General features: G+C 38.6%; 1 long non-coding RNA gene across 1 annotated transcript in view; it reads left to right on the top strand.

Annotated features, from left to right (window-relative positions):
- Positions 1-20861, top strand: part of LOC109453516 (uncharacterized) — a 32588-nt gene that overhangs the window by 4006 nt on the left and 7721 nt on the right. The gene's annotated exons all lie outside the window — the stretch shown is intronic.

Here is a 20861-nt window from a genome sequence, read left to right as displayed (position 1 = left end):
GAAGATATTTCTTTTTAAAGTCATGAGTCTACCTTGTTTGTTTTTTTTAAATTCTAATTTAATTCTAGCACTATGAAATCATTTAAAACATTTATCCCATTGTAAAAATGATTAGTTTTCTTCCCAACATAATCTTAAATTTTTAACACCTCACTCAAATTGCAATTATGCCCTCATTTCTAATCCTTATTTGTCTCATTAGTTGTCATTTCTGTAATCACTTCATTGACCTTGATGCCTGATTTCTTCTACATTGTCTCCCATGTCTTTCTCCCCTTTTTATCTTTTACATTTTTTTCCTTCTGTTATCATCATCATCCTTATTTCATCTCCCCTCCGTTAAATATTCAAAGCATGTAATTATAATTCCTGCTCCACAGTGTTTTGTGGAGAGTTATTGTCTTTATGATTTAAGCTCCTTGTAAAACTTGGGACATCTAGGTCCATCCCTACTTGCAATTACTCCAGATCCAGTCATCAAAAACTTAATGCCTTTTCTGTGTGTGACAGAATACACACTGTAGAATATTGGCACATTTTTATTGACTTATTGATGTACTTTTATTTAAGTAACTAGGGTTCTTAATAAATATTCCAGAACAATATTCTATTATCAGTACAAATAGAGACCGGGCAGAGGACCACTGAAGAGAAGCAGTTGAGACAAGCATTTTACAATTTTGAGTAAAATTACTTCTTAAAAGTAAAAAAAAGCATTGTATACATTGTTAGGTTTTGTTCATCACAAGAATTCACTCTTGTTACCTAAAGTAAAGGGGTATTTGTTTTAAGGATACACACACACAAACATAAGGAAGATAGCAGGCCTTATAGCATCCCAGGAAAACTTTCATACCCAGAACTTATGGGAAGAAGAGGAATTATAGTATAGTGCCTAACAGACCTGGAATAAAGTTTGGAAACTCAAAATTAATTCAGGATCCGGTACAACCCTAGTACTTGGCTATTCTGTCACTCCTTGGCAGGTGTTTGTTGATCCTTAGTCTAATGCTCTGTCATTGCTATGACTCAACCACTCTTTCTGTTTTGAATTTTCAGTGTATCTCCACTTTGACTATCATTGCCAGTTAGCTCACTGTTTATCTAAAGTCCAAATTCCAGAGAGCGAGGAACTGATTGGTGCAGTTTGGATTAGTCTGGGTTGGATAATTACATGATTTGTCACCATCATCCTGGTTCAATGGAGCTTTCTTACTAGACCTCCTCTGGGTGGCTCCTGGCTAGATGGTCAGGCACCTATCTGTAAGGAGCCACCAAGGACCACTTTAGGGACTGTGGACATGACTAGCATTGAGAAATCTGGCCAGCCCTGTACATCGCATAACCTACCTTCCAGGCACAAAACATCCCTCTTCTTGTACCTACAGTTCCCAGGCATCCAGGGGAAGTGAGACAACCTAGGGAAGCTCTGGAGATCCTTGACTTTTCTTGAAAAGTTGGATTGCTAGCAACTGTCCCATCATCCCTAGTGAAGCAACAGTTGACTGGAGCTGAGTAGAGACTGACTTTTTAAAATAAGGCCTGTACTCATTCAGCTCATTTCACTCCTTCACTTACCTGACTCTTTAGGCAAATTAGTTTGAAACTCCTCTAAAAGTAGTTTGGAAGCAGTGAGGCAAATGGCAGTAATTTAGCTGTGAGGGACCCAAGGACTCAGGCTAAGACAATTCAGAGGAAATAGGAAGATGGACGTGAGAAGAAAAGCCTGAGACATGCTGATTAACAGCATGAATCAAGTGGGGAGACCAGACAGGGTGGGAAGTATGAGGGTAAGGAGAGGTAAGAAGAGAGAGTAAAAGAGATGGCTCCCAGACTTTCAAACTGTTTGATTTGGAGAGAAATAATAGTCTTGACAGGAATATGAAAACCCAAAAGGGGCAATTTAAAGAGAAAATACGATTTGTGTGGTTTAGTAAGGTTTTATTTTTGATGTTCTTAGTTTTAAAGACAAATTAATTGAAAGTTTTATCACTCAGAAACAAAAGAACACCACAATGATTGTTTTTTACTTGTCTTTGAGCCCTGATAGAAAAAGTATTCTTACTGTATTCTTGTTCAGTACAAAAACATGGACATCCATTTGTTTAATCAATCTGGTTATCTTTGGCTATTTCATTTGACATTTCCAGAGAATAGGAGTTAAACTACTTCTAAGAAATTTAAAATAAATTAAGGAAAATGGATTGAAACATATCCTGTCAAATCTCCTTTATTTTTCAGGCCCCAGAACAGTCATTTAATCTTGTCCTTTTCTTCAACTGAAATTCCATTAAGAAAACAGCATATTTCATTTTTACAAAATACTACAGTGCCCCAGTTTTTATAGTATTTAAATGTAGGGTGATACGATAAAGTAGAATTTCAGATGCTAGGGCTCTTTCAACAATGGGATAGTGAAAGGTTACAAAATGAATACTTGTTTTAGAGAAATGCTTATGATTTTCAATCCTAAGTGAGATTGTATAGAGTTTTTTTCTGTTTGTTTGGTTATTTTTTTTTTTTTTGGTAGTTTGTAACCTCAGAACATAAAAAGAAAAAATGATATTTGGCCAATTATTTTCTGTTAATTCTTCTTAAGAAAGAACATTTCCATGTCCTTATAACACCCAGAAAGATTTAGGGTTTATAAAACAAATCAACATTGCCTGAGTTATCTTTACTATGTCCTTATTTTATCCTTAAAAACTTAAGATTCGTACAAGAAGGTAAAACTGACATTCCTTGAGTTATATCATTTTTAAATATTCCTGAACACATAGAGAAAGACCAAAAAAATGTTTGGGTTGCACAGCCGAAGAACCACAACCACCTTCACAGAGAAGCTCAGAATGAAGCTGCGATGTTGCTATTTTGCCAAGTTTTCTCTGAGATATTGATTATGACTTGCAGCCAAATAATGACTCATTGCTATAAATGCTGTATCTACAATGATGTCATTAGCTTTCTGAGTTTCAGGGGAGAGAAGACGGTGATATTTTGGTCTAACTAGTCAGTTAACATATTACAGTTATTCACATGTACACGTGCATGTAATGTGATTAGGTTAAATACTGACTTCAGGGGTTCTTTTAGATATAGCCCAGCCAGATCATCTAACATTGATGCTCACTAGCCTATAACACATGCCATGCACACAGAGCTTACAATCAGCTTCTTATTGCTATACCCTGAAGTGTCAGCAGTCAGGCAAGGATCACCAAATTTTTGAAAATCAAAATAAACATGAATAAAAAGAATTTGCAGGACACAGAAACAGAATGCAAGAAGATTTTAAAAAGTCCCTCTAATTTAGCCTCAAGATATTAGAAGTATAGTACATCTGTGAAACAAAACCAAGATGCTATAAAAAGGAAAGAGAATACAAAAAGAGCTATTGAAAAATTAAAATACCATGGCAGAAATAAAAATTCCAGTTGAAAAATTAAAAGATAAATTTAAGGTAATATTCCAGGAAGTAAAATTTAAAGATAAAAGGGTTTGAAAAATAGGAAAGAAAAAAGAATTAGAGGATCTCTCCAGGATGCCCAATGTTCCAAATAAGAATTTCTGAAAGAGAAAACAGTAAATGGAGGGAAGAAAATTAACAAAGAAATAAACCACGCAAATTTTCCAGAACTGAAGAACAAGAGTCTGCAGGTTGAAAAGACCCACTGAGTGCTCAGCCTAATGGGTGAAAATAGGCCTGTACCAAGAAAGGTGATAATAAAAAATGACATGATTATTGAAATCTTTCTAAGGGAAAAAGAGGTGGCATACAAAGCATCAGAATTGGAATAGTATCTGAAACGTCAGCTTGAAGCTAGAAGACAGTGGAATAATGACTTCAACATTCCAAGGGTAAATGAATTCCACTTTAGAAATCTATTTCCCCTGTTATGAATTGAATGTTTGTGTCCCTCCAGAATTCATACCTTAAAAGTCCTACCTCAATGTGATGGTATTAGGAGGTGGGGCCTTTAGGGGGCCATTACGTCAGGAAAGTGGGGCCTTCATGAATGGGATTAGTGCCCTTATAACAGTTAACAAGAGAGCTTGCTTCCTCTCTGGTCTCTACCGTGTGAGAATACAATGAGAAGTCTGCAGTATGGAACTCAGAAGAGGGCTCTTGCCAGAACCCAACCAGGCTGGCACTGTGATCTTGGACTTCTAGCCTCCGGAACTATTAGAAATAAACTCTCATTGTTTATAAGCCACACAGTTTATGGTACTTTGTTATGGCATCCTGAACTGACTAAGATAACTTCCAAACTATTGATCAAGCCATAAGTGTAGAATAAAGATCTTCCAAATACATACAGAAATTTACTCCCCATGCAGTTTTTCTCAGGAAGCTACTAGAAGAGGCACTTCATTAAAGTGAGTAAACCAAGAAAGAATAAGACACAGGAACAAGGTAACAGAGATCTCACTCAGGAGAGGAGGGAAAAGAATTTCCAGGGTAAGGGTGAAAGGTGAGCTCAGGATGACAGCTGTCATCCAGGTGGCCTGGAGAGTAACCTAGACTGCAGCAGGAAGATGGATGAATCTGGGAGGGATGGGAGGATGTCCAAGAAAAAGATGAAATTGGTAGAATCTGCAATATGCATGAAGGAATTGAGAAGAGATGTACATTTCTGGCAGAGAGCTTGGGGATAAATAAATGCTGGGTAAATGGGAAATGAAGCAAGGAAAATAAAGGCAAGGAAAGAGCAAAGAAATGATTAATCTGAAAGGAGAAAAGGTGCAAGAAAGAGAATATATTCATAGTACAACTGATTACATGTAAACAGCAAATATCAGTAGAATGCAAACATATCTACATTAGGAGGATGGAGGAGAATGTATGTATATATGTGTACATGTAAAGATATGTATATAGATGGGATATAGTTAATAATAGAGCTAAAATCTCATCTTTTAGTAGAAATTTATCAGTTCATATCTAAAACCACAAAGTAAATACACTATTAGCCTTATATTTTAAAACATGAAGGTTAATACTACAAGAATACTACAAGGTAAGAAGGTTGAAAGAGATTGCCTAGGAAAAGAGGGAGTGGACGGGAAGGAGGGGGGTACAGAGGGATTCCAGGAGACCTCTGGTTTTGTTTCAGGCTTTGAAATACTTTTAAAACAAATACTGGATTTAAAACAAAAAAACAGACTGACAAGATTTCAAGGTCAAAGCAAAGGCACAGAGGCATGATTGAGCAGGGCAGGCATGGGTGGGAAGCAGAAAATAATGCAGAGAAGTTGGAAAATTAGAGGTCATACTGAGCAGGGTACTCAGGGCCCTGCTGAACTTAGAATTCATTGTCTGTGTTGTGGGAACCCTAGAAGGTGGGTGAGTAGGGACACCACATACAGGTGAGTGTGTTTTGAAAGTGGTAGATAGATGGAGAAGGGCAAGACACCCAAAGCTGAAAGGCAGGGAGAATAATTAGAAAATATTTTCATTGAACGGTCTGAGGGAACTAAGACACGTTCTGTAGGAATGGAAGGGATTAGATATGTGAGAAACATTCCAGGTGGAATTGACAGAATTTGGTTTACTGATACGATGTAGAGTGAGGGAGAAGAGGGAGTTAAGAATGACTTGGTCTTTTCTAAACATGCCATGTGGGAGACTCTAATGCCAAAATTTAGTTTGCTCAATTTTAATGGTCCTCCTTATTCCACAGAGTTTTCTCCAAATGATATTTGGTCTTTAAAAAAATAAAGGCATTGAGTTTGGCCAGAAGAAAACAAAACCCTTTCAGCAATTAAAAGGGTTAATTAACTCTTCCAGCCTACATTAATTCAGGATCATTTATGAAGTCCCAAGGATGTGAACATACTTGTTACACTGTGCAAATATAGGTGACTCTGTCATGGCTACTATTGTTTTCTGAAGAATGTGACTCAGTTTCTGAGGGATATGCCAAATGAAAAGTTTCAAAAATGTTTTGAGCAATGTCGGCAACATTGAACACTAATCCATATTGCCGATATGTATCAGCAGTCTTCAAGATGGGTATATCTTTCACTGCAACATGTTATAACACATTATGTACTGGTCTAGTGGATTAAATGGTGGCCCTGCCAAAAGATATACCCATGTCCTAACCCCTAGAACCTGTGAATGTTACCTTATTTGGAAAAAAGGACTTTAGAGATGTTAAGTTACAGATCTAGACATGAGAACATCACCTGGATTATCTGGGTAGTCCTAAACCCAATGACAAGTGTCCTTCTGAGACACACACAGAAAAGAAGTATGCAGAAGAGGAGGAGGCAATGTGACCTCAGGGGCAGAGATTGGAGTGATACAGCCACAAGCCAAGGAACACCTGGAAACACCAGAAGCTGAAAGAGACAGGGAACTGATTCTCCCCTGGAGTTTCCAAAGAGAGCATGACCTACTCTTGGATTTCTGGCCTCCAGAACTATGAGAAAATTAATTTCTGTCGTTTGAAGCCACTAAATTTGTAGTAATTTTTCATGACAGCAATAGGAGCCTAGTACAATTGGTAAGATTACATTACCTAAATGTCCTAAAATACCTAATAACTTAAATGTCTTATACATGGGGATTAGATGCTTGGTTTCAGGGAAAAGAAATCATGCAAGCTAACTCAAGCAAAACAGGATTTATTGTAAGAATGCCAATCTCAAGGAATCCATGGAAAACTCACCAAGCCCAGCGTCGGGGCCCCAGGGCATCAACACAGCCTAGTACCTCAAGGTGATGCTTTTTTCTTGTTTTGTCCCACGACCAAGCCAACCACGGAAGGCTCTCTTTCAAATTCCCAAGAAAGGGCTCTGCGTGACCCAACTTGTATTTGCTATCTACTCTTGGCTCAATTAATTGTCAGGGGAACTACAAGCAATTTGTACTTTGTTTGTGCTTTCTACTAAATAGCTGTCTGCTAAGGCTTTTCTTCTAAGTTTCAAGAAATTAATGTATGTTTATACTGAAAGTTTGCATTGTTTTTTAAATTGTGGGAAAATATATGTAACATAAAATTTACCATTTAACTATTTTAAAGTTCACAATTCCGTGTTTTTAGTACATTCACAATGTTGTGTAACCATCAACTACTACCTAGTTCCAGAACATTTTTATCATCCTGAGAGAAAACCCCTTACTCTCCATTTGCCCCTCCCATAGTCCCCGGTAGCTACTGGTCTGCTTTCTGTTCTTGTGGACTTGCCTTTTGTGGACATTTCACATGAATGCAATGGTACAGTATATGGCTTTTTGCATCTGGTTCTTTCACTGAGCCTAATGTTTTGAAGGTTTAATCATATTATAGCATATATCAGTATTTCATTCCTTTTTATAGTCAAATGCTATTCCGTTGTATGGAGATGCCACATCTTGTTTATTCATCCATTAATTGAGGGACATTTGGGTTGTGTTTACCTTTTGGCTATTGTGAAGAGTGCAACTATGAACATTTGTGTACGAGTTTTTATTTGACCATCTATTTTTCAATTTGGGGGGTATATACCCAGGCATGGAACTGCTGGGGCATATGGTATGTTTATTGGAAAACTACCAAACCATTTTTCACAGTGGATCCACCATTTTACACTCCCAACAGCAATGTATGAGGCTTCCAATTTCTCTACATCCTTGCTAATGTGAACATACTTGTTACACTGTGCAAATATAGGTGAGTCTGTCATGGCCATTATTGTTTTCTGAAGAATGTGACTCAGTTTCTGACAGATATGCTGCTGAGGGATATTGTTTTCTGATTGTGTTTGCTTATTTTTGTGATTATAGTCATCCTAGTGGGTGTGAGGTGGTTTTCATTGTATTTTTTATTGGCATTTCCTTAGTTATAGATGATGTTGAACATCCTTTCATGTGCTTATTGACTATTGTATATCTTCTTTGGATAAATGTCTTATGCCCATTTAAAAATTAGATTGTCTTTGTGTTGTTGAGTTGTAAGTGTTCTTTATATATTCTGGATACTAGTCCCTTATCAGATATACATTATTGGTTTTAAAATATGGCTGTGGAAGCAAAATCTCTCGCCATTTTGTGGTCAGGGTATTCTCAAACAGAAAAAAAAACAAGATTTTGATTTGTGCACATCAACTTCAGGTTAAACTCCATATTTTAAATAAGCATCTAAGAATATCCTATGCTTCTTCCTAACAATTCAGTAGTTGTGGTTGTAGAGATGGTATTTATCATCTTCTCTCCTCTCAAATTCATCTTGGGTGCCCCAAGGACAATCAATGCCATGTTTATTTCAACCTTCAGTGATTTCAGGTTATTCCGAAATTCCTTTATTATTTTGCCTGTATTTTTCTTTTAACTCTTTTGAGATTATACTTCAAACTTCCTGTTTTTAACCACCTACCAATGTTTGGTATAGAAAATTTAGTTTTAAATTATTATACTCTGAGAAGTAAATTAACAAAATGACACTAGCAATCAAGAAAACCAGGATCTTTAATATATTTGTGTTTACAGAGAACTGACCTTGGTAGAAAGTGGAACTAAACACAATCTAGTGAATAGAATAGAATAGAATAGAATAGAATAGAATAGAATAGAATAGAATAGAATAGAATAGAATAATGACAGCAGAAAGTTGAGCTCATTTGTTAATGATTTTTTAAGTGATCAAAATTTAAAAGCCATAAAATTAGTTTTTGGTTTTTTTTTAAGAGAAAATCTTTTGGAGGCTTGCTGTGAAGTCCCATGCTCAACTCACATGTTCCAATAGTCAGGCATATTTTTCTCTCTCTAAAGTCCATTCTCCTAGATTACTTTGATACAACTGCAATACCATTGCCACCAGGTCTTCAAAAGCATCAAAATTTCTGTTTGCTCAGTACATGCAATTCTTCTCTGTAGACTTTCACACATGGAAAGGCAAGAGTCTGCTGACCTAAAATCTTTAAGTAATATTGGCCTTTCAGAAGATGAACTACATGAATTCTTGGTGTCTTCTGCTCCTGGGTTACTGATGTCTGCTCCCACTGTATGTGCACACTAAGTTGTAAATCCTGGAGTCTTTTGAACCCACTCATTTTACAGATGACTAAAGTGAAACAATTTGCCAAGGTTTAGAGTTAAGGCTAGAACCCAATGCATAGAATGGGAGTAATTATTTGTGAATCATATATCTGATAAGGGACTTGTATCCAGAATATATGAAGAACTCTTACAACTCAACAATAAAAAGACAAATAACCCAATTTAAAAATGGGCAAAAGATTTGAATAGACATTTCTCCAAAAGAGATATACAAATGGCCAAAAAGCACGTGAAAAGATGTTCAACATCATTAGTTAACAGTGAAATGCAAATAAAAAAAACATAAAGAGATACCATTTCACATCCAGTAGGCTTGCTATTATAGAATAAAGAAGAGAATGACAGGTGTTTGTGAGGATGTGGAGAAATTAGAGCTCTCATATGCTGCTGGTGGGATTATAAAATAGTGCAGCTGCTTTAGAACAGTTTGTCAATTCCTTAAAATGTTAAACATACAGTTATTTATAACTCAACAATTCCACTCTTAAGTATATAGCAAAGAGAGTAGAAAACATGTATACACACAAACGTACATAAATGTTCATAGCAGCATTATTTATAATAGCCAAAGTGTGGAAACAACCCAAATGTCCATCAATTAATGGATGGATAAACAAGATTTGGCATATTTATACAATGAAATAGTATTTGGCATAAAATGGCATGAAATACTGATATACGCTTATGCTACACGTAGATGACCTTGTAAACATACTCAGTGAAAGAAGCCAGACATGAAAGGCCACATATTGTACAATTTCATTGATATTAAATATCCAGAAAGGAAAATAGATTAGTAGTTGTCAGGGGCTGGAGGCGGGAGAGAATAGAGAGTGACTATTAATGAGCGTGGGGTTCCTTTTGGGGATAAAAACAAAGTGTTTGTTTTGATAAAAATGGTTTAAATTAGATAGTGGTGATGGTTACATAATTCTATAAATATGCTAAAATCCACTGAATTCTAAGCTTCAAAAGTGAATTTTATGGTGTGTGAATTCATTTCAATAAAGCTGTTATGTTAAAAAACAAAAATCCAGTTCTTATTTATACGTCTCCATTGAGCTACCATGTTTCCCCGAAAATAAGACCTAACTGGAAAATAAGCCTTAGCATGATTTTTCAGGATGACATCCCCTGAACATAAGCCCTGATGCACCTTTTGGAGCAAAAATTAATATAAGACCCGGTCTTATTTTCGGGGAAACACGGTCATAGGTAAAATGAGTTCTTAGACATAGAGATCTTGTTTCCAAGTGGAAAATTCCTCTCTCTGGCTCTCCATTAATTAATTCATCTGTTATTTTAGTGTCTGTCAAACTTTCCATTGAAATATGACATCTTCCTTCCCCAGGCATTGCTGCCCTGATTTAGGGAAAAATCTATGGAACCCTTTGAATTTGAAACAGATAAACACAGAGCTTCTCTGGTTGGAAATGAAGTGGGGGACCTGGTCTGTTAAACACGTACTTTCATAAAAAGTCCAGTTTTGTAACAAAATAGATAGTGAAATAAACTTTTTAGCTGGGATCTTTTCTGAATAATGGGGACCATTATTAGACCATAAACATAACTTTCTCGACTCTAAAATCATTAGTGGGACTTAAAGAAAAAATAAACAGGTCCTACCCTATAGCAATATGATAAATAGGTACAGCTTTTAATACTATAAAATATGTGTCTTTTAGAGGGATTTGAGGAGCAGTTCCATACGACGGTTGGATATAGGGTGCTGTTTAGAATGTCTAAAACAACCACAAATACACATTTCCTGCTTTCAAAGAGCTTTTCAACCTTCTTGGGAAGATAAGCGTTGCATGAACAGTTTAATTAAATGGCATAATGTATGAAAAGCACATGCTTTTGGTACACGTTAAATAACACCACCAGAATTCATTCACTGAAACTTTTTTAAGTGCTTTCTAAGTACCAAACACTATTTGAAACTTGGAGATTACTGTGCTAAACAAGATAGTCATGGTCCCAAGCCACCTAAATAGCAATTCAGAGCAATATTGCAAAAGATGTCCCATGTCAGGTTAGGGCTGAGCGCAGTAGAAATGGTAAGGTTATTCCTTAGTATTTTAGAAAAGGCCTTGGATAGCTCCAGGTACAAAGTTTAGGCTTGTTATCTGTTTATTAAAACACTCCTGGGTGTGGCTCTTGCTTCTTGTTGCAGCAGCACACAATCACTCATGCCCACACATGCACACGTACTTCTAGGTAGAGCTGGGGCGTTTGTGTTGGAAGATGAGTAACATCTGAGGCCAGGCCAGGGTTACTGACAGATGGCTGCCTGTACCTTCCGTCTATAAAGTAGATAAGCAAGATACACAGTGAAGGTGTTGGCAGTGGCGCTGGCCCACAGGGAAGGGTGTGTAAACAGGTATTTACAAGAAGACTTCCCATCACCCTAACAAGGCCACTCCAACGTGCTGAGAATTTATTAGTCTCAGAGCTGCACCTGGTAGATTCTGTTATCTTCCATCAGTTCCCCAACTAGTGGGGACAAAGCAGTGGCCCTGCCAGCTAGGCCCACGAAGACACACAGATAGAAATATAATTATGTACACCAGCTCCTCCTCCTCAGAACAAACTCCTTTGACACACACCCAGCAGGTTGAGCTTCATTATTTGTTTCCTTTTTGCAACCCTGGCACTGAGACATATCTGTTCATAATTGTGCCTGAACTTTATAACCTCTTCTTACTGAAAATGCACAGTGTGTTTTCTTTCCCTCATTCCCTTTCTAGGATGTCTGGTCCACTCCCGTGCACAGAAGACCAGCACTCCCTCAGGAACTTACATCTTACCTAGTTTTTCCTAGGCTGCCTGCTGTTTCGGAACTAATTGAAGTGTTGTGCAATCCTAAGCAAAGAGGCTGGAGGTAGAAAGGGTGAGAAATAAGATCCTGTTCTAATATTAGGGTCTGGGGTCTCTGGATGGCTGGGGGCTCTGTAACAGAGAAGACCATTTTTATTGCTGCAGCAGCTATCACTGTAGAACAGCAGTTTTCAGAATGTGGCCAGAGAACCTTCTTAGTTCCCATGAGCCTCCTTTCCCCAACTGCATGTCTGTGCGAGACTGGATTTCAACCAAAACATCACCACAGATTGAGTGCAGAAGCAGATATGAGAATCCAGCTGCCTTCTGTTAAGCCAGGCACGAGATCTGCAGAAAAAAATAAGTGCTGTGCCTCTCATTAACTTTTATTTTGGAAAACATGGCTATGTTTTAAGTAAAAATGTTATTTGTGCTAACATGCAACGTATTTTTATCAGTAAATATTGACAGGAACCATATAAAGAGAGCTCCTTGGAGTCCTCTACAATTTTTAAAGTGTAAAGGGGTTCTGAGACTTCAAAGTTTGAGAACTGCTGCTCTAGTCTGCTGGTGGCCCCTATTTGTCCTCTTTCTTGTTCTTCCCGAGGCACCTCACTGAGATCCTCCCAGCTGGTGATTGCTGTCAGCACCTGAGTTCTGGGTGCCACTCAGCAAGGCCTGGACATAAGGGAAACAGGATTGCCCCTGAAAGTTGACTTGGATAGATCCATACACAGCAGATGTGATCAGTCACTCACTCATTCAACAAATGTTTATTGAGCACCTACCTTGTGTCATGTACTATTTCAGATATGACTTAACAGCAGTTAAAAAAAAAAAACCCCAGCAAATCCCTGAACATTCTACTGGAGTATATTGGGAGAGTATAATGGGAAATAAAGCCATATGTTGAAGCAATACAAGAAATTACCTGTAAGAACTTCACTTTAGGAAGTATCTGGGGTAACTCCAAATTCCAGGTTCCTTTCCCCACAAGGTTCCCAAAGGTGATAGTCAGACAATGAACAATGATGCAGGAAAGGAAAGGAATGTGACAAAGATTGTGTGTGTGTGTGGGGGGGTATATGTGTGTTTTTTACCCTATCCTGTAAATCATGTTCCCCAGTAGCCATTCTGCTAGTAGGCCTTGGAGTAGGTGTTTACAAATTTCATCTTGGTAAGGAGGCAGCTATGATGCAAAGAAAGTTCCTGCCAGCCACAGGGGTGTGGAGAGGAGGAGAGCTGGAGAGCATACCTCGGGATCGGCTGCTCAGGGACAAGACCAGACCAGCACCTTGCAGCACAGATGGGTGACAGTACAGGTGAGAAGAGCAGGGGCTCTGAGCCACCATGAGGTCACCTAAGCACCACCCTCCAGACACCATCTTGAGGAGGAAAAGAAAAAGGAAGAGAAACAGCTTTAATGGGAAGTTATTATCTAGAATGAGATGATCTTAAATTAGAAGAGTGAGATACTTTAATTGGTCATATTAAGTACCACCTCCAACATTTTCTTTGCACATCTGTGATGTAGTGTGATAAAATTTCAATCTGGTTGCATTAACATTTTGTTGCTGGGCTTGTGTGTGAAATCCTGAGGCAGGAAACTCTGGAAAGAATGACTCAGTTAGACTCTTCTCCTTAAGCCAAAACCCAAATGTTACTACCGTGTTTCCTCAAACATAAGACCTAGCCGGACAATCAGCTCTAATGCATCTTTTGGAGCAAAAATTAATATAAGACCTGGTCTTATTTTACTATGAGACCCGGTCTTATATAATAAAAGACTGGGTCTTATATTAATTTTTGCTCCAAAAGATGCATTAGAGCTGATTGTCTGGCCAGGTCTTACGTTCAGGGAAACACGGTAGTGATTGGTCATGTGGAGACAGGGAGCTTATGTGGTCAATTAATGTACGACAAAAGACGCAAGGATATACAATGGGGTAGAGACAGTCTCCTCAATAAGTGGTGTTGGGAAAACTAGACATATACATGCAAAAAAATGAAACTAGACCACTTTCTTACACCATGTACAATAATAAACTCAAAATGGAATAAACACTTAAATGTAAGACCTCAACCCATAAAATTCCTAGAAGAAAACATAGGCGGTAAGCTCTTTGACATTGCTCTTAACAAAATCTTTTTGGATATGTCTCCTCGGGCAAGGGGAAACAAAATAAAAAAAATAAACAAATGGGACTACATTAAAATAAAAACTTTTTGCATGGCGAAAGAAATAATCAACAAAATGAAAAGACAACCTACTGATTGGAGAATATATTCACAAATGATACATCCAATAAGGGGTTAATATCCAAAGTATATAAGGAACTCATACAACTTAACACCAAAAACAAAAAACAAAAAACCCAAACAATGCTATTTAAAAATGGACAGAGAACCTAACTAGACATTTCTCTAAGGAGGACATTCAGAGGGCCAAAAGACATGAAAAATGCTCAACATCACTAATCATCAGGGAAATGTAAATTAAAACCACAATGAGGTATCACCTCACACCTGTCAGAATGGCTGTCAGCAATAAATCAATAAGTAACAAGTGCTGGAGAGGATGTGGACTATTGTAAACTGGTGGGATTGTAAATTCATGCACCCAGGGTGGAAAACAGTATGGAGATTCCTCAAAAATTTAAAAATAGAACTACCATATGATCCAGCAATTCCACTGCTGGGTATTTATCTGAAAAAAAGAAAAACACTAATTTGAAAAGATACATGTAACGCTATGCTCACTGCAGCATTACTAGTAATAGCCAAGATGCAGAAGCAACCTAGATGTCCATCAATAGATGAATGGGTAAAGAAGATGTGGATGGAGTATTACTGTGCCATAAAAAAGAATGAAATCTTACCATTTGTGGCAATGTGGATGGACCTAAAGGGTATTACGCTAAGTGAAATAAGTCAGACAAAGACAAATACCATATGATTTCACTAATATGTAGAATCTGAAAAAAAACAAAACAAAATAGAAACACCCATAGATATAGAGAACAAACTGATGGTTGCCAAAGGGAGGTGGGTAGGGGGATGGGAATTAACAACAACAAAAACACCAAAAAAATAAAAGTTTTATGGGAAGAAAAATCTCATTTGTATCAAGGTGTCATTTCTTTTCCCCAGACTGCCTTAGTACTAATTTGTATATGAGGTCTACATAAGAAATATCCAGACCTGTAGAGAATTTTTATGAGTTTATTTGAGCCAAATTGACATGCTGGCAAGCAAAATCTCAAATGCTTCCTTGAGTGTGGTTACACCTCTGAGGGTTCTGGATAAGAGGACTACTTCTGGCATGACAAAGGTGTGTTAACCTAGATGCAAAAGAACAACAGACAGGGTTTGCTTAAGGCAAAGATAAACCTTGTATATTATAGGCCTGGGGCATGAGTACCTACCGGTTAGCAATTTATGATTGGATCACACTGAGGTTACTTTCGGTCACTGGGCTTGTCAGATTTATTACATAGGCTCTTTTTTTTTTCATTCACAATGAGTAGGTAGATTTTTAGTCGCTGTGCATAATTTTCTTTTCCAAGAGAAATCAGACAGTAAATTATCCTCCATATCTACTCTCTTCTCTGACATAGCCTCAGAGGAATCCACCACCATTATATTTTTCCCATCTCCATGCTTTAGTGTCCTCAGAGATAGTAGGAACCTGACAGAACTCCTGGTCCACATTTTTCACACAGGGACACTGAAGCCCTGGATGAAGATGTGACGTGCTGCCTGGACCCCCTGACGGTCCAGTGCAGTGGGGCTGGAATTAGAAGCTGGATCACTTGGTGTCCGGGCCAGTGCTCTTCCCGTGCGACTGTGCAAGGCTGTGCTCAATCTACCCTCAACTATCTGATTTCCCACCTCTAAAACCACCCTCTCTGAGGGTGGTTTGGGATATATTTTGGATACATTTTGGAACAAAAGTATACATTTGTACTCAACAGTATACAGATCTAAAACAGTGGTTTTTAGATATCTCTTGTTGGTGAAAATCGCCTTCCCAGTTTGGGGTAGCTTACCTCCCTGATCTGTGGGAAAGAAGGCTGTTCCTTAAAAAAAAGCACAGCCTCTGAACCCTGAGGTGGTTTTGAAAGGTAAATCTGCTTTGGGCTGCTGGGCCACTTCCTGTCAGGAAAGGCAGCAGAGAAGGCCCTGAATCAGAGGAAGGAAATAATGCTCAAGGACTTTTACTAGAAAACACAGTGTTATAAAGTAAATGTTATTATGTATTAAGATGAGGATATTTTAGAGCATGTTGATAGGCTGATGGGAATGATCTAGCTAGCAGAGAAGATACTTTGACTGCTCAGGAGAGAGAGGGCTAATTTCTGAAGCTATGTCTTTGAGTAGGTGAGAGAATATTGGCTCCAGTACCCAAGTGGAGACAATGCCCTTGTACAGGAGTGGATAGTTTATCTATGACAACATTTGGGAAGGCAGAGGATATGGTAGATGTGATTGGACTACGTTGACGACTTTTTCTGGTTGGCTTCCTTTTCTCAGGGAAATGGGAGGTAAGGTCATCAGCTGTGTGAGGTTGGAGGAGAGAAGAGAATGTGTGAAACAGTTGACTTGGAGAGTGGAAGATTTTTGAAGTCAAAGCTGGAAAGCCGGGTGGTGGTGGTCAAAGAATGGGATGCTTGAGTAAGATTTTGAATGCAACTCTGGAAGGAGCTACCTATAGAACTTACAGTGTAGAAGCTCCTCAGACTAAGTTTTCTACTTCTAAGTATAAGTAAAGCTTTTGATCTGTGCTTTAGGAATAGTTTGTGAAAAGAGGGAAGGAAGAAACATTAGTGAAGATGGCTCTGACAGAGGAAGTGGATTAATAATTATATCAAGCATAAAGGGAAAGCAAACCAAATAAAGAAAGCCAAAATCAAGGGCACAGAGATCCGTGTGGGAAAGGAGAAAACTGGAAAGAGATTTGTTCCACACTTCAAGGTCACAGTGTCTGACGTAGGTGGGTGAAGGGAATTAGAATCAGGGTTGAAAAATAAAAATAGAAATACCTGACATTGTTGATCCATGAGGGGACTCCCCAGGGGTGCTATCAAGAACCATTAAATATAGCTGATTTTATGGCTGTCCCAAAGCTGTTTGCTCACTGTCTCCTAAGTGTGATGCTAGGGCCACAGTGTAAGGAGAGGACATAGTTCTCTCCCTACTCAGTAATCATTCGTTTCAGGGGACATGGACTAACAGTGGATATGGACTTATGTTCCATGAACTGGAACATAAGCCACATTATCTGGACACATTGTTTCTCTAAACACAAAGCATCTGAAAGAGCAGTGTGGAAGACCTCTGGCGACTCAACTAAAACTCAATAAAAGCTTAGTTAATAACTTAGATTGCAGTCCTTTTTGTGACTTACCATTTACTCTTAATTATCATCTATTGAAAAAGTCCAATAAAAAATAAACTCAAGATGAATTCTTACTGTGGTGATGGTTACACAACTCTATAAATATAATAAAAGTTATTGAATTGTACACTTAAAATGGGTGAACTTCATGGAATGTAGAATGACCCCTCAAAAATCTTTTAAAACCTTACATGCTTATTAAATATTATAATGCTATATTTGAAAATTTAAGGGTTGAGCTCAAAGTAGTACTCAGTGTTGATTTTTTAAATTCTTAAATTAAGCAGCCTATCAGGGCACAGCTCTAATAAAGGAACAGCCACTAGAAAAGAATTAGGTCACTCATTATGTTTCTAGTACTAGTTAATATAAACCAAAAGTGCAACTGTAACATTGCCCAGGATCAAAACGGGAGTTTGTTATTCCTTCCTGGCAACATTCCTTGGCCAGTATGTGCTCTTGTTTTTCCTGGTAAAGTCCAGCCCATATTATCTACTTTCTCTCTGTCTCTCTCTCTGTCTCTTTCTTGTTAGAACAACTCAGCAAAATAAAATTCTGGTTTATTGTTGGACAACATTGTTTCACATGCATCAAACAGGCCATAATTAAATTTAAAAATAAATAAATGGCAACTTTGTAGACAGAAAAGGGGGGAAAAAGAAACCTTTTATTTTTGGCCTTTTTAACCATGTCATACAAACCAACTACTTACAGTACAACTAAGAACATACACAAAAAAAGTTACAGGAATGTTTGGAATTAGATTGTTTTTTGTTGTTTTTGCTTTTTTTTTCCCAACAAGTTTTGTTTTCTCCTTTGAGATTATAATGAACATGGTCACACCACAAGTAAAGTCAGAAGTAGAACAGAGAATGCTCCAAAGCCTGGTTTGGTCATCCCAGATCATTAAAAATAGCTGACCCCTAACAATATGTACAACAATATAAAAAGTAAATAAAAAATACAAACATAACTTTTCTTCTTAAAGTATTTGTAAGGGGGCAAAAAACAACAACAACAACAAAACAGGGCCTTGGAAGTTTTTGTTCGTTTTTTCTCCTCTGCTGCAAATTGAGGTTGTGGTTTGGGTTGCGTGGTGGAGAATGTGTGTCATCTGCGGGAGGAGCTGCCTGCCCTGGGCAGTAGGCTGGCTGGATGTGACTCGAAGGTGACCAGGTTTAGATCCCAAGACAAGAAGTGGAGGGTGACTAGGTCATGGCTGCCCTTTCTTTTTCTTTTCTTTATCTTTTCCAAAGTTTAACTTTTCGTTGTTTGCTGTCTGTTCATCCTCATCCATCTTCTGTTGTGCGTTCCCAGTAGCCAGCCTCCACGTCTTTATCTCCATTCTCTTCCTCCCCCTCGCTTTCCTCCTCTGCCTCTTCCTCTCGGCCTTCCTTTTCTTCATCTACCTCTTTGTCAGCCTCCTGCTCTCCTGCGTGCTTATTTTTAACCTTTCTTTCACTTGGCTGGATGTGTTTTACTGCCAGGAGTGTAACAATGTCTAACAGTGAAATAGGAAGATAGCTAGAAGACAGTTGTGCATTTTGCTGACAGGAAAAAAGCTGAGGAGGAAGTTGCATGTAAATCAGCCTGTTAGTTAGTCATCCTTCTCACCAATAGAAATACATATCTGGACTGTGACTGGAGCAGCTATTTGAATGCTCAGCTGGTCTGGTTTCTATAGACTGGAAAACCCTTATGTGGGACACAAGTATACGAGGGGGGGCCTGCTGCCCCATGATCTTCTCACAGCTGGTATTTTGTAATAATGATTCATGACGGTGAGCAGTCACTGAATATTCCGGGCTTACAACTGTGTTACTAAACTTAGGTTTATTGCCAACTGAAATGTTTAAAACACCCAGCAGCGGTAGGCAAACTGAAAGTCTCAAGTCAAAACGTCTCTTTTCTGGAATAATTAACGAGTTGTGCCAAGTCCTGCCTCCCTGCTTTCCCTCACGTGATTCCCCCCACTCCCTGCTGCACCCGTAGGCCAGCCCAGACCGAACCCAGGAGCATTCCAGTCTTGGCTCCTGCTGTGTATTCCTGAACGCCAGCTCTGACACAATATCTCCTGACTTCACGCCCTGGCTCTGCCTCTTAAGCAACTGTGTGACTTAAGGAAATTCCTTTACCTTCTCCGGAAAATGAAACAATACTTCTCCCGGTAGTGGTTTGGCAGTAGATGCTAAATAAAATTTAATATTTTTTTCTGGCTATTCTAGCAGAGTAAAAATTACATCACTTTTCTCTGAATGGAATTTATTTCACAATTTAGCACTTACTTGTGAAGTCTCTTATATTTTTGCTCTTTATTTCATGTGACGTTTGTCTTGCATCCTCAGTTAGCCTAAACCCTCCCTGGGAAGAGAGAAAAGGCTGAATTCTTATTTGAAGTCCTCTTAGAATGAATGTGTCCTTGGTCATAGAGCAAGGTTACGCAGGTTTTGAGTATGTTACAGTTTGTAGGCAGTTCAGTTTGTTGACATCACTGTTTTCAATTCCATTAGGTTGTGGTAACAGGATCAGACCAGGTGACTAGAATGTAGGGACGTTGTGATTGGGCTGTGGGACCCGAGTGACTGTGGCTGACCACTGTGTGCAGGTTGTCTCCTTGATCATTAGAGTTCAGTTTCTCAGAGGGTGGAAAGCCCTCAATTACATTATCAATCGAAACAGAGGGCTTTCCAATATGTGAAACTTCTATTGCTCATCTCGATTACTGACACCCAGTTGCCAAGCCATAAGCTTGCGACATCCTTAACTCTTCCCTCTTTACCTCCCTCATATCCATATTGACGTTTTCAGCAAGATCCAGTAGGTTCTTCCTATTCCATGGCTTTTCAGCCAAGCTCTCATCTCCACTCCAGGCTTTAGTTCAGGCTTCCATCATCTCTTACCTGGGCCTTTATGATAACCTCACAGCAGGCCTCCTTGTCGCTTGGAATTTACTTCTGAAATGCTGCCTGGAGTTATCTTTCTGATCAAACGACCAACTGATTAAGTTAGTCTACTTTCTAAAATATTTTAATGATTGACCATTATTGACAGAAAACACCCCTCCCCCCTCACCGTGGTGTCCCTTACCATCAAGTTCCCTATCTCCCTTCCCATCTTTGTCTTCATTCTTCCCCTCAAACCCCCAACCCAGGTATAATGTGTAGGCTCTGTGCTCTTTCTGGGCCTTTTCATATAATGGTTTCTTGTCCTGGAATGCTAGTCTCCTTCGTATCTCTTTTTATCCATACAACATAGTGTTTTGGAGCAAGGCTCTAAGTCAGATACCTTCATTTGAATCCTGATTCCTCTGCTTGTTAGCTAGGATGGTGGGCAAGTTATTTAACCTGTTGAGCTTCACTGTTCTCCTGTAAAGTGGAGATAATAACCACCACCTCGAAGGGCTAGTGTAAAGATTGCATGAGAGGGATGGCTGGTTGGCTCAGTTGGTTAGAGCGCGGTGCTCTTAACAAGGTTGCCAGTTCAATCCCCACATGGGCCACTGCGAGCTAGCTGTCCCCTCCACAACTAGATTGAAACAACCACTTGATTTGGAGCTGATGGGTCTAGATTGAAACAACTACTTGACTTGGAAATGATGGG

This window comes from Rhinolophus sinicus, linkage group LG05, assembly GCF_036562045.2.
Source record: "Rhinolophus sinicus isolate RSC01 linkage group LG05, ASM3656204v1, whole genome shotgun sequence".
Taxonomy (NCBI): Eukaryota; Metazoa; Chordata; class Mammalia; order Chiroptera; family Rhinolophidae; genus Rhinolophus; species Rhinolophus sinicus.
The sequence above is the reverse complement of the archived record's forward strand: the minus strand, read 5'-3'. Positions and strand labels throughout refer to the sequence as shown.